The sequence below is a fragment of the Procambarus clarkii genome, chromosome 91 (genome assembly GCF_040958095.1).
Source record: "Procambarus clarkii isolate CNS0578487 chromosome 91, FALCON_Pclarkii_2.0, whole genome shotgun sequence".
NCBI classification, from domain to species: Eukaryota; Metazoa; Arthropoda; class Malacostraca; order Decapoda; family Cambaridae; genus Procambarus; species Procambarus clarkii.
The window spans coordinates 7,643,684-7,656,504 of NC_091240.1; the positions used below are offsets into that span (position 1 = coordinate 7,643,684).

The following is a 12,821-nucleotide window of genomic DNA, read 5'->3' on the forward strand; positions in this document are numbered from 1 at the left end:
CGGTTCCTGTTCCTCTTCACCACCTACCTCTTTCTGTTCGGTTATCTCGCTTACAGGATTCTCTTTCCGTTCATATTTCTAATATTTCTCCTCGTGTTGTTCCCTCTTTGCCCCCATGGAGAGTCCCCCCTTCTGCAGTTTTGTACATCCTTGACCTGCATCACTAAGCTTTTACCCCTCCTACGGTTCTAAGACGCCTTTTCCTTGAGCACTTTTCTTTTCACTCTCACTCCGTTTCCATCTTCACCGATGGGTCTAAGTCTACGGACGGTGTTGGCTACTCTGTTGTTTTTCCTGATCACACTTATGTGTGTTCCTTACCTCTGGAGACTAGCATCTTCACAGCGGAGCTTTATGCTATTCTCTATGCTCTTCGTCTCCTGCTTTCTCGTTGTCAATCTTCCTTTGTAGTTGTTGTTGACTCTCGTAGTGCCCTCATGACTCTCGGGGTCCTTTAATCCGGTTCATCCAGTAGTTGTCGAGATCCAGCATTGGCTGTTTCTTGTTCACAGTAAATTTAAGTCGGTTGAGTTTTGTTGGGTTCCCAACCAAATTGGTGTCTCTTTAAATGAGCATGCAGATGCTGCCGCCAGGGAAGCTGTCCGCTCTTGTCCCATCTCTCGTAAAGGTATTCCTTATTCCGACTTTTACCCGGTTATCCATTCCTCCATCCTTACCCGTTGGCAGGCTTGTTGGTCGTCTGTTACTGGTAACAAACTACGTACTCTTAAATGTTGTTTCCTCGTGGCCGTCCTCCTACCACTGTAACCGACGATGGGAAACGGCTCTGGCGAGGTTGTGTATTGACCATACTCGCTTAACTCATGGTCACTTGATGGAGCGCTGCCCTGCTCCTTATTGTCCTAATTGCATTGTCCCTCTTACGGTCGTGCATATCCTTCTTGAATGTCCTGACTTCCAGGACGAGCATGTGTCTTGCTTTCCGACCGCCCCTCGCGGTCACCTGTCCCTCGATAGAATTCTTGGTGACTCGGATACTTTTGATATCGTTTGCCTTATACGTTTTTGTTCTTGTATTCGCATCCTTGGTGATATTTAGTGCCCTCTGATTATTCCGCACATTTGATGGTGCTACATAACCTTCCCGGTTTGGTGCCTTCTTTTGATAATTACTTACTTGCTTAGCTAAATAAACTATGGGGTTCAGTTCCTGAACAGAGTATGTGCCTCTGTAATACTTGCCACCACCGCCCACGGGATGGGTATGGGGTGCATAATAAAGAAAAAAATTAGTCGGAAGGAAATGATGTCCAGGAGCAGAAAATGGTGACCGAAAGAAGAAAGCTGTGAAAGGGAAGAAAATATTTTAGTTGATCAGAAACAAATGATACCCGGGGGGGGGGGAAGTTTACCAGTTGTTGACCAGAAAAAACTGGTACTAGTGGAAAATGTGATGCATGAATTTCAACAAACTAATTTGTTTCATATTTTTTGTGAGTGTCTTAATTGAACGTACCTATTAAATGTTTGTGTATCTTTCTCTATGTTGTAGGAGCTAATAGTTTAAAACTGCCACAGGTGAGGTAAAAATTGGAGTCTACGGAAAGTTGAGATGTTCTCAACTGCAAATATAAGAAATTTGTTTTCACAAACTCGTGTAACTTGAGTTGTGGAAGTATAGAAAATATTTTAGAAGCTACAATATCAGACAAACTATGTTGAGTTTGTGGAAAGGTGCAGCAAGAAGCGAGAAGTTTTTGATCCTTTAACATCGGCTCTTCCTGTCATTATGAAGCAGAATTCACCAAGCGTTGGATTGTTCACCCTCCAATAGGTAACAAGAGCAGGTACTAGACTGTCGTGAGACAGGTTAGTTTTACATAGATTTACCAAGTAAATGTTCGAAGATTGATCACGATGGAACAGCCTGATGTAAAAACCCATAGCCAGGAAAACGGATGAGGCGTCAAAGAAAATGGGCTAGAAAACGAGTAGTCTAGGAGAAAAGGCCAGAGGAACAGGTAAAACCATGAAGTATGTGACATGCAGGAAAAATGGTCCCTTGTCACGTATATAGAGGAAGACTAGTGGTGGAGACTCAGACACAGCACCGCTCCTGTGCCAGGTAAGTCCACAACGGGCTCACCATAGCCCGTGCTACTTGCCCCGTTCCTGTGCCAGGTAAGTTACGGGCTCACCATAGCCCGTGCTACTTGGAACTTGTTCCGAGTAGCTGAATCTATGACAACAACAACGACGATGGAGACGTCTACTAGATCATAAAAGGTAACTAGTAGGAATTGTTTTTCCTCAGAGGAAGCCCGGTTGGGTGTCATCTTTTGATAATTACTTCCACTTGTTTCCCTCAGAGGAAGCTCCCCCAAAGAGGCTGGAGGAAGGATAGGGAGACCCCCAGCTAGGACAGCCGATAGGGAAGATGTCCTGTCTGGATTTTGCCTTCACTGCTTGTTCCTTCTCTACAGAATAGTTCATAAATAGCTCTAAGGAGACGAAAGATTTAAAACGCTTGAAGAGAATGAAGCTGTAGTGGTTGTAATGTCACTAAGGGGCAGACCCACCAAATCTAGCATTACAGATGAGACTAATTAATTTCGGTACTATAGATACTGACTGTTGGATTGATCACTGGATATGACGGGAAAAGATTTAATGTGGAGGAGTATGCTGATCATCTTGAACAATGTTCAAACTTGTGTTACAGGGAGGCGATTATATTCAAGAATAACGTTTAATTAACGTTACTCTTGGATATTGTGCTCATGGGGCTCCTGCACCACAACTGAGGGGATCACATGGACATCATGAGCCCAGTGTTAGTATCAGAGGAAATCATTCCATATCAAAGGGCTCTCCCAATTCACCAGTTTAACTCGTTAACAACGTGTGGTGAAACAATAATTGTTCCAACATAAGAACGGCCTTTAGAAACTTGTGTAAGGAATCATTCAGAACTTTGTATACCACATGTCAGGCCAATCCTGGAGTATGCGGCTCCAGCATGGAGTCATATCTAGTCAAACATAAGACTAAACTGGAAAAGGTTCAAAGGTTCGCCACCTGACTAATACCCGAACTGAGGGGTCTTGCTACAGCGGAGCCCTATATGCAAAACTTCTCACATAGAATAATTGTTTATTACCCAGAGGAGGAGGCAAGCCATGGCCACAAAAGCTTTTCGCCTCGCCCGACTCTGTCCCAGTTGGAGGGAGTGGGGCTAGTCGACGACCGGCTGGTGGTTTAGCAGATTGAGATAGATTGTTGACGATTACATACGTTTGGTTGCTGGGGTACCACGGGAGGTTGTGGTCGCCGGCTAAAGCTTAGGGTCACCAGACAACTCTTGCCCGAGTTTACATCTTACTGGTTAAATGAATGTAGGTTAGATCAGCATCTTAAGAAATATATTTTCTATGTGAATAAGGTTAACATGTTAGGTGGTTTACTTTGTGTTTGAATACGTCCGATTCGGCTTAAGTGACGACATGTCACATAAGATCATTCTTCTGTAGGTGGAAAGCGACAAATAAACGGGTGTTTAGAATCCAGTCAGCTTTCATGTTGCTTTAGGTGGCGAGAACGCGAAATTAAGTCTGATTTAATAGTGTTATTAATATTTTAATAAGTTTTAAGCATGTAATCAGTCATGGTTCAATTATTGGGTTACAATATGATAAGGTTTTGTTTCATTGCTGAGCGTTGATGTATACTGAAGAAATGCTATATTAAACATTTCCTGTAAGAATAACGCCATACAAACACTCATATGAGAACTATTTCAATTTGTACAAAAATGTATAATTTTTCTAAACATTAGGTTTGTTTACCTTTCCCGTCTACTCATGGAATTCCAGTTAGACACCCAGATAACCCTGCATCCCGATCTACCTTGTTCTTGAGGGGTAAGGGGTTATCTTGAGGTTATCTTGATTTGATTTCGGGGCTTTAGTGTCCCCGCGGCCCGGTCCTCGACCAGGCCTCCACCCTCAGGAAGCAGCCCGTGACAGCTGACTAACACCCAGGTACCTATTTTACTGCTAGGTAACAGGGGCATAGGCTGAAAGAAACTCTGCCCATTGTTTCTCGCCAGCGCCCGGGATCTAACCCGGGACCACAGGATCGCAAGTCCAGCGTGCTGTCCGCTCGGCCGACCGACCGACTGAAGGGGGAGCAGTTCTTGAAATTAATCGCTGGGCAAGCATCCCTTTACTCTATAAACCTGTGATGGTATCAAGTAGCCATTATTTTTGGTGGTAGTAGAGCAGAGGAAGTCTTTGCAGGCAGTTTTTTTTTATTTTGTAATGACCTTGGAGCTGGTCGGCCGAGCGGACAACACGCTGGACTTGTGATCCTGTGGTCCTGGGTTCGATTCCGGGCGTCGGCGAGAAACAATGGGCAGAGTTTCTTTCACCCTATGCCCCTGTTACCTAGCAGTAAAATAGGTACTTGGGTGTTAGTCAGCTGTCACGGGCTGCTTCCTGGGGGTTTAGGCCTGGTCGAGGACCGGGCCGCGGGGACACTAAAGCCCCGAAATCATCTCAAGATCTCAAGATAACCTTGCTTTTGCAGCCTTAACAATAATAGAAGCGTTTAGTTTGTATATTTCACTTGCATTAGCACACCATAAGGAAAAAGTGTTCTTGCTAACTCTACAGCCTGGCACAGTATTCTCTGGTGGCACACGTCTCTATGCTGTACATATTTGATCGGCATTATATATATCTGGAAAAAACTGCATATGCAACATCCTGAATGTTCCTTTTAAATGGGTAAATATTTTCATCACAGTTCTTCTGCCTACCAATTATATATCTTTAAGAAATATATATAATATGTAAAAATATATAATCTCCAGAACTTTACCAAAAAAATCCACATTTCCCAAATTGAGTAAATTATTTATAAATGCCTCATCTAAGTTGTCATATTTTGAGGCCTTTTAAAAATGCTGTCGGAACTCGGCAGTGAACTCCATTATCTTTGACCAAACCACACACTAGAAAGTGAAGGGACGACGACGTTTCGGTCTGTCCTGGACTATTCTCAAGTCGGTTGTGACTTGAGAATGACTTGAGAAATAGTCCAGGACGGACCGAAACGTCGTGAAATAGCACTTTCTCTGTAACTAGCTGACATTGTAACTATAAGGTGTGAAGGATAGAAGAAATTGTTTATGTAACAATCTAAGATGAGGTCTGATAAAGACCTTTTGTGCCCTCTGTAATGCTTTTGCGCTACCGCTCACAGGATGAGTATGGGGTGCACAATAAACTAGCCGCCTTCGGCGGCAACAATCGTCGTCCCTTCACTTTCAAGTGTGTGGTTTAGTCAACATATTTCAGCCACGTTATTGTGACTCCTCGTCTCCATAATCTTTCCTCACTGCCTTTCGACGCCAGAAACAGGGTTAGCCCTAATTTATATATTATACATATATATACATACATACTCAATAAGGTACAATGGGTTGTGGATGTGTATGTATGTACTAACACGTTGTACTGAACGGGGTGAGAATAGCTTGAGCTACCTCATCCCTTTGTGTGTATTTTACCTCAATAAACTTATTTCAATTTCAAAATGGGTTGTGGAAGTAAATATGTTGGTGATTGACACATTGCTGCAAAGCCACTAAAATCTCTCGACTCCATGTCCCAAATATATGATGGTTTTTGACCAGCAAATCCCTCTTTTGTGTCTTAGGGGGAAAAAAACTGTATTGTCAAGATTATTCTATTGAAGAGGAGACATCTTTTTCTACTCGCAAATAATGAAGCATTCAAAAAATTTGCCGACAGGCATTAAGTAAAGGTATGTGATGTGAATTGTAATGGAGCTGAAGAGGGAGGTGTGAGCAAGGGTCTTGAGGTGCGGGGGTTTAGGAAAATGAGGGTGTTTGTGGTGGTGAGTTGAGGAGAGAGGAATATTGACGATAATAATTAGTTGATGTATAGTTGACGAAGGGAATCAAGGAAGCGTTAACAAGCATTCCGGCTTCTATAGAGATAAGAGGTGGTTATCATTTTTTAGGGAGAATTGCAGCCACATTAAAACGGAGCAATACGAATAGCATTACTGATATAAAATGGCTGGTTATAGCATTACTGATATAAAATGGAGGATAAAGATGACGAAGAGGCCGACATCACTACAGAGCTCCCAAGATCCATATAACTCAGGTGGATGAAAGAACACTGCGAACTGTCCCCGTTGAAAGCGGAGAGGATATAAAGAAAAAATATAGCTACACATCTGACAACAAAAAATGGTCAATAAGACCATAAAGAGTTGAGCTGTAAACTTTCCTTTCTGGTTAATGACCCCAACAAAAAAATGGTTTATTGTGTAGTTACATAAGACCTTTTTGGTTGTGATGCAATGTGTTGGCATCTTCAGAAAACAGTAAGGAAGCAGATGAGGCTATTTTTTTTGTTTACTAATATCAGGAGCCAGGAGCCATATTCACGAAAGCACTTACGCAAACACTTACGAACCTGTACATCTTTTCTCAATCTTTGGCGGCTTTGTTTCCAATTATTAAACAGTTAATGAGCTCCGAAGCACCAGGAGGCTGTTTATAACAATAACAACAGTTGATTGGGAAGTTTCCATGCTTGTAAACTGTTTAATAAATGTAACCAAAGCCGTCAATGATTGAGGAAAGATGTACACGTTCGTAAGTGCTTTCGTGAATCTGGCCCCAGGTCAGTTTAAAATCATTTAACATACAGTATATTCAAGATTTGAATCTGGTTATCCCGAGATAATTGAACCAGAGTATTAGTGAGTAAAGGTTTTGGCGAGATGTAAAATTTTTGTGTATTTCCGAATGGTTTGCCCATTTAATGGCGTGATAAAGATATCATTGGTAGAACCTCTGTATGTATCAGGTTGGTTACTATGTTCTGTTCCCTCTTGAACTGAGAGTGGATCAAATTGAATAGACGCAAAGGACAGAAGTTTATTAAGGTTGAACAAGGAAAAATCTTGTGCTGACTTGAGTTATTTCTGTGTTTAGAGGAGGCTTTTTAACTGGCGAGTAATACAGTATGGGGCAAACCATGTTAAATGTATTCTCAAAACAACGTGAACTATTGTACCTCTGTATTCATGAGACCCTCTCTACTAATGATATGTTGATGTTGGGCATTAAGGACAACAATAGGTGTGACCCATGTACTGAAATTGAGAATAATATTCATATATTTGATTTCTGTAAGCAAAAAAAATTGTTCTTGCAAACAGAATTAATGACACTTAGCTTTATGTGGACCAAGCATTAGAGCGGATTTAATGAGGGTTTTAATGTTTCATATTGACATAAAATGCAAGAAAATTAAGAATGCAATAATTATGCGTCTTTCTGATTACATTGTGTGTGTGGATAGGCAGGCAGGAGGGTTATTCAGTAGACAAAATATTGACGTTCTTGTGAGGCTGCATCAAGTATAACATTTGGGTTTTACGGTTCATGCTCGGTGAAGATATTTATTTATAAATTTTTTATTTATTTATTTATTTTATTTATTTATTTATTTATTTATTTATTTATGCATATACAAGAAGGTACATTGGGAATGTGAGGATACATAAAATGGTAATTACAGTCTTGTAAAGCCACTAGTACGCGCAGCGTTTCGGGCAGGTAAATATGGAAAATTAGTTTTTTCTGTGAATTATATACAAAATAAGTGCAGTATTTACCCGTGTATAATTGATGTAAATATGATCTTTATATTGTATATTATTTAATAAAGAAAAAATATTAGGATTCAGTGTAAAACGCCTGGTGTGTTGTGTGTGGTTATAATCAGATACTAACCCCTTACGGGGTATTTACCCCTTGTAATTGTTTGCTATTTAGTTTTTGTTGAGTTTACCAGATTGTTGGAGTATCCGGTGGTCGTGGCGGGTCAGGAAGTCGGTGGCTTGTGAAGGCTTCCCCCACTACCTTTATTTATAATACGTTTTCAAACTATATTTTATCAGACTTTACCTTCTAGTTGCCGCGGCGATGGCAGGGAGGAAGCCTGTTGCCATCGGAAGCTACCCTCTTTAAGCCTTTAAGATTTTTGCGGGGGTTTAATTTGGAACCAATAAGTTATTTTTGTTATCCTTATAAAATTTAAAATGCAAGTTATTTGTGTTACATTTGTTATATATTATCTGTTGCCCTTGAAACCTTCTTTTGCGATCCCACATGTGGCCACCGCAGCCTCGTCACTTTGCTAGTTTTACTGCCATTGTGCTGTGGGAGAGTGTACAACATGCAGGCGATGAGTCACAATAACGTGGCTGAAGTATGTTGACCAGACCACACACTAGAAATTGAAGGGACGACGACGTTTCGGTCCGTCCTGGACCATTCTCAAGTCGATTCTCAAGTCATTCTCACAATCGACTTGAGAATGGTCCAGGACGGACCGAAACGTCGTCGTCCCTTCAATTTCTAGTGTGTGGTCTGGTCAACAGTGTACAACATGATTGCGGCTTGTCGAGACGGGGCGCTGACAGCGGCGCCTGTTAAGCGCGGGAGGGGGCGGAAAGGTGGCTGGCTGGCAGGCTCTCCACGTGCAATCTCTGAAGGGCATCTGTGTATATTTTTTTGTATCTGGGTGATCAGAGTTTCGCGGTAATTTCTAAATTTGGATACAAGTACTCGTCAATATGGTATTTACTGGTAAAAGTAATTTGGATGCCCTAGTTTACAGAGATAGTATTTTTGACGTGCGAGGCTTCGAGTGTTTGAATCTTTGCTCATCAAGACCCTGGTAAACGCCTGCAATGTTAAGTCCTCCAAACAAAGATTCAAAAGTGATTCCATGCACCCGCCAACCCCCCTGTTTATGAATGAAAAGCGGTTTACACACGACTCACAACTGCTGACGTTCGAACATATCCGGAACAAGTGCTTCACTGACGAATTTTGTTCGAATCACAACGCTATAAATGCTTCACCCACGTACTACAAATACAAATAATCGCCAATGGAACCTAAACACCTAACCTAACCTAACCTATGCCTATATATGCACAATATGCTAATATATTATAATATTATTTTATATTTAAGAAAATTCCCGTTTTGAAGGAACAGCATGTTTAAAATTTATGAATGCGTCTGTGGGGTCGACCGCTGGATGCACAGCTCTGTGGTGTATGATCATGTGTATTAATACAGCTCACGTGAATCATCATTTATTAATACAGCCCTCTGGTGTACCATCGTGTGTATTAATGTGATATACAAGATATAAAGCTAACTTTAACATACCTTATCTTGAGGAAAATGTGGTCTTACCCATCATCATCATTGCAATTAAAATATGTTAATGTCTTCTCCTTTTTCTTGGTTAAATAAAGCATGGTTTTCCTTACAGGTGCGACACTCGAGGTCATCTATCTATAGCCCTCTTCGAATGCCTACGGCCAAAACATTGGTAAGCTAATTATGCCTTTGACAAAAAAATTATTACTGGAGAATTGTACTTTTGTAAATTAGTGGTGACTACTTCAACCACAAGTTTCCAATTAAGTATTAATGTTTCGATATCAAGTATAGCGAAGCTGGCAGTACATTGAATGATGTACACTATGTACATCATTTAGTACACTGCTTTAGTAATGGACTGACTAAAGCAGTTAGTGTACATTGATACATACAAGGAAAAGTCTAATCTCTCGCCCTTAAATATGGTATACATAGTGATGCATTACCTCCCGGATGCATTTTTATTCTTTTTATCTTTCATTTTAATCATTTGATGATTAAATACATCCTGGACGGTTTGTATTTGCTTTGTATTAAATAGGAAAGGTTCCGCAGAGGTACTGAATTGCCAGGTAACTAGACGAACGGAGGAGAGGGAAGAGAAGATTAGAGGCGACTACAGGAACGATTGGCGGATAGGATTGAAGGCGGGAAACAAAATATGGTCGTCAGGTTGAGGCTAGAAAAGGGTGTGTTTTTCTGTTGGGTCTCGGCCATTTAGCCCTGCGGCCCGCTAAGAGGGAGGTTATCTTGAGATGATTTCGGGGCTTTAGTGTCCCCGCGGCCCGGTCCTCGACCAGGCCTCCAACCCCAGGAAGCAGCCCGTGACAGCTGACTAACTCCCAGGTACCTATTTACTGCTAGGTAACAGGGGCATTCAGGGTGACAGAAACTTTGCCCATTTGTTTCTGCCTCGTGCGGGAATCGAACCCGCGCCACAGAATTACGAGTCCTGCGCGCTATCCACCAGGCTACGAGGCCCCGAGGGAGAACAAAAAAAAAGTGCACCATTTACGACAAAACCATTAATAATTAAGAGCTGATGAAAGGTAAATTGATCGCGGCTTTTACGAGCTGGAGAATTATTGTTTGTTGTTTCAGTATGACATTATTGGATTACCTAGCATTATTAATTTAATGGCATAATGCTGGTTGGATTCGGGTTTTGCTCTGTGGAGGGGGGGAGGGGGGGGGAGGGAAGAACCAATCTGATCAAATGTAAACCGATAGGCTAATCACAGTTTACATGTTAAGGAGTACCTAAAATATATACTCGTAGACTACCCGTCGGTTTATCACTAACATTCATCATTAATGTCTTTTTTATTTTTATTCGTTTTTCATTGTAGTGTATAATCCTGTATTGTTTGTTTTGGCGTTGTTTTTGTTTTTCTTGTTCTTATGCACTCGTTAAAATTGTAAATGTCAGTATCTGTAACTAAAAAAAAATCTAAGCAATTGTTTATGCTTTTAATTCGTGAAAATGTCGTATGAAATCAATTTACCAGACAATTGCCAGAAACGTTGGGAATCTGGACCACTAATAATTATACTGAGGCTTCCGACTGCGACAAGTAACTCAAAATATGTAATATAGTACCGTAAGATTGATTGATTGACGAAGATTAAGCCACCCAAAAGGTGGCACGGGCATGAATAGCCCGTAAGTGGTGGCCCTTTTGAGCCATTACCAGTATCAAGAGCTGATACTGGAGATCTGTGGAGGTGCGACTGCACCCTGCGTGACGGGAGATGTCTCCCGTCCTATAGTACTGTACTTATAATTGCACTTAAATACTTGAGCACAAGCACATTTACTCGAGTTAATGGAATTGGGGGAAAGAAACATAATTGGCAACATCCCAACTTGCATGGTATAAAAGCCCAAAATATCGATCACTTTGGGGTTACGGGCTCACCATAGCCCGTGCTACATGGACACTTCGTTCCGAGTAGCTAAATCTGAAACAACAAACAACGATCACTTTCTTTTGCGGGCTATTCATGCCCGTGCCACCTCATGGTGGCTTAATCTTTATCAATCATAACTTTCTCTCTCTTTACGGGCTCACCATAGCCCGTGCTACATGGACATTTCGTCGAGTAACTAAATCTAAAACAACAACAACAACAACGATCACTTTCAGTAGCCTCCGGGCTGAGGTTTGTGTGGCGACGTTCGTGGCTTTTTGTTTAATAAGTTTCCGGTTGCCAAAAGTAGTGTACTTTCAATTTCCGCTTCTTGATTAAATGTTTCTTAGCGTGCAGTAAATGTGAATTCATTTAATGTTTTGTGTTTAGCTCTGCACATCAGTTGATGTTATTTTTGAAGAGGGGGAATGGGGAAGGTTTATATGGAGGTAAGAGAGATTATACGGAGGAAAGATATGTTAAAAACAATATAGTGAATTATTAGTGATGTATGGGACAGACAGGCAACTCTAGAAAGGGAGGCGGAGGTCGCACCAAGGAAAGAAAAGTCTTAGAATCAATGTGAGAGAGAGAACTGATGGAGAAAGGTAACTACGGGTGAGGGAGGGAAGCCATTGGGGTTGAGGGAGGGAGGGAAGCCATTGGGTTAGGGAGGGACGCAATTGTGATAGGAAGGAGGGAAACCATTGGGATAGGAGGGAAACTTTTGTGTGATTTCTGTATGTAGGAAGGAGTGAGTTTAATGAACTACCTACAGTAAGTGACTGTGAGTTGGGAAGGATAAACAGAAGACTGAAAATGATGGAAGGTGGAAGAGAAAATAGTGGTGATTTAATTAGTCTGTGAAAGAAGAGAAGCGGCGAGAAAGGGCAGGTGGGCAAGTGTGGGAGCCTAAGCGTAAACCCGGAGGCTTATGGGGGGGGGGTGGCCACCAAACAAAAAGATCCTTACTTGGAGATAAGGACATCTCAGCCTTGGCAGCGGCAATAGTGATTAAACAAGAGGGGTAGTATTTGTAGCAGTAGTCGTGGTGGTCGTAGTTACTGGCGTGGTGGTCGTAGTTACTGTGTGGTCGTGGAGGTGGTGGGAGCAAGGGAAGGACTCGCAGACCGGATCCCCCATCGACCACTGTTGCCACCACAATTGCTTGTAGTATTGCCCTTGTTTCTACTCCCTCCCTCATCTCTCCCTCTCCCTACTGTCCCTCCCTCCCTCCCTCCCTCTCTCCGTCCCCCCCCTACTGTCCCTCCCTCCGTCCCTCTCTCCCTCCCCACCCTACTGTCCGTCCCTCTCTCCCTCCCCACCCTACTGTCCCTCCCTCCTTCCCTCCCACATCTGTTTTCCCTTTCCACTGCATAAATTTATCATTGCCCATGTTGGTTTCACCTTTATGGCCGTATATTCTGAAACTGCCGAGGACGCTTCGAGTAGCAATGTCACATTAAATTATTTGACGATGATACAAACAGTTTTATACACGCTTTGGCGCGGTATGAGACATACGGTAATGTTTATTGATCACATGTTTGGGGATTGGCTGTTGGGTGTTATAGCTGCCGTTGTCTAGACCCGCGAGGCGGGTATTGTAGACCGCGGTCTTCGTGCGGGGGGGGGGGGGGAGGAGGTGTTCTGGGGGTTG

The 12,821-nt window shown here is 42.2% G+C and overlaps 1 protein-coding gene across 2 annotated transcripts in view; it reads left to right on the forward strand.

Moving 5' to 3' along the window:
* The window catches only part of LOC123773988 (ATP-binding cassette sub-family C member 12), a 208,392-nt gene that overhangs the window by 12,714 nt on the left and 182,857 nt on the right, over positions 1 to 12,821 (forward strand). Inside the window, exon 2 of one of the 2 annotated variants that reach the window (XM_069318722.1) lies at positions 9,360 to 9,419. The exons of the other annotated variant lie outside the window; for it this stretch is intronic. The gene's annotated coding sequence lies outside the window, so the exon portion shown is untranslated. The remainder of the gene's footprint in view (positions 1 to 9,359; positions 9,420 to 12,821) is intronic. 2 annotated transcript variants of the gene reach the window in all.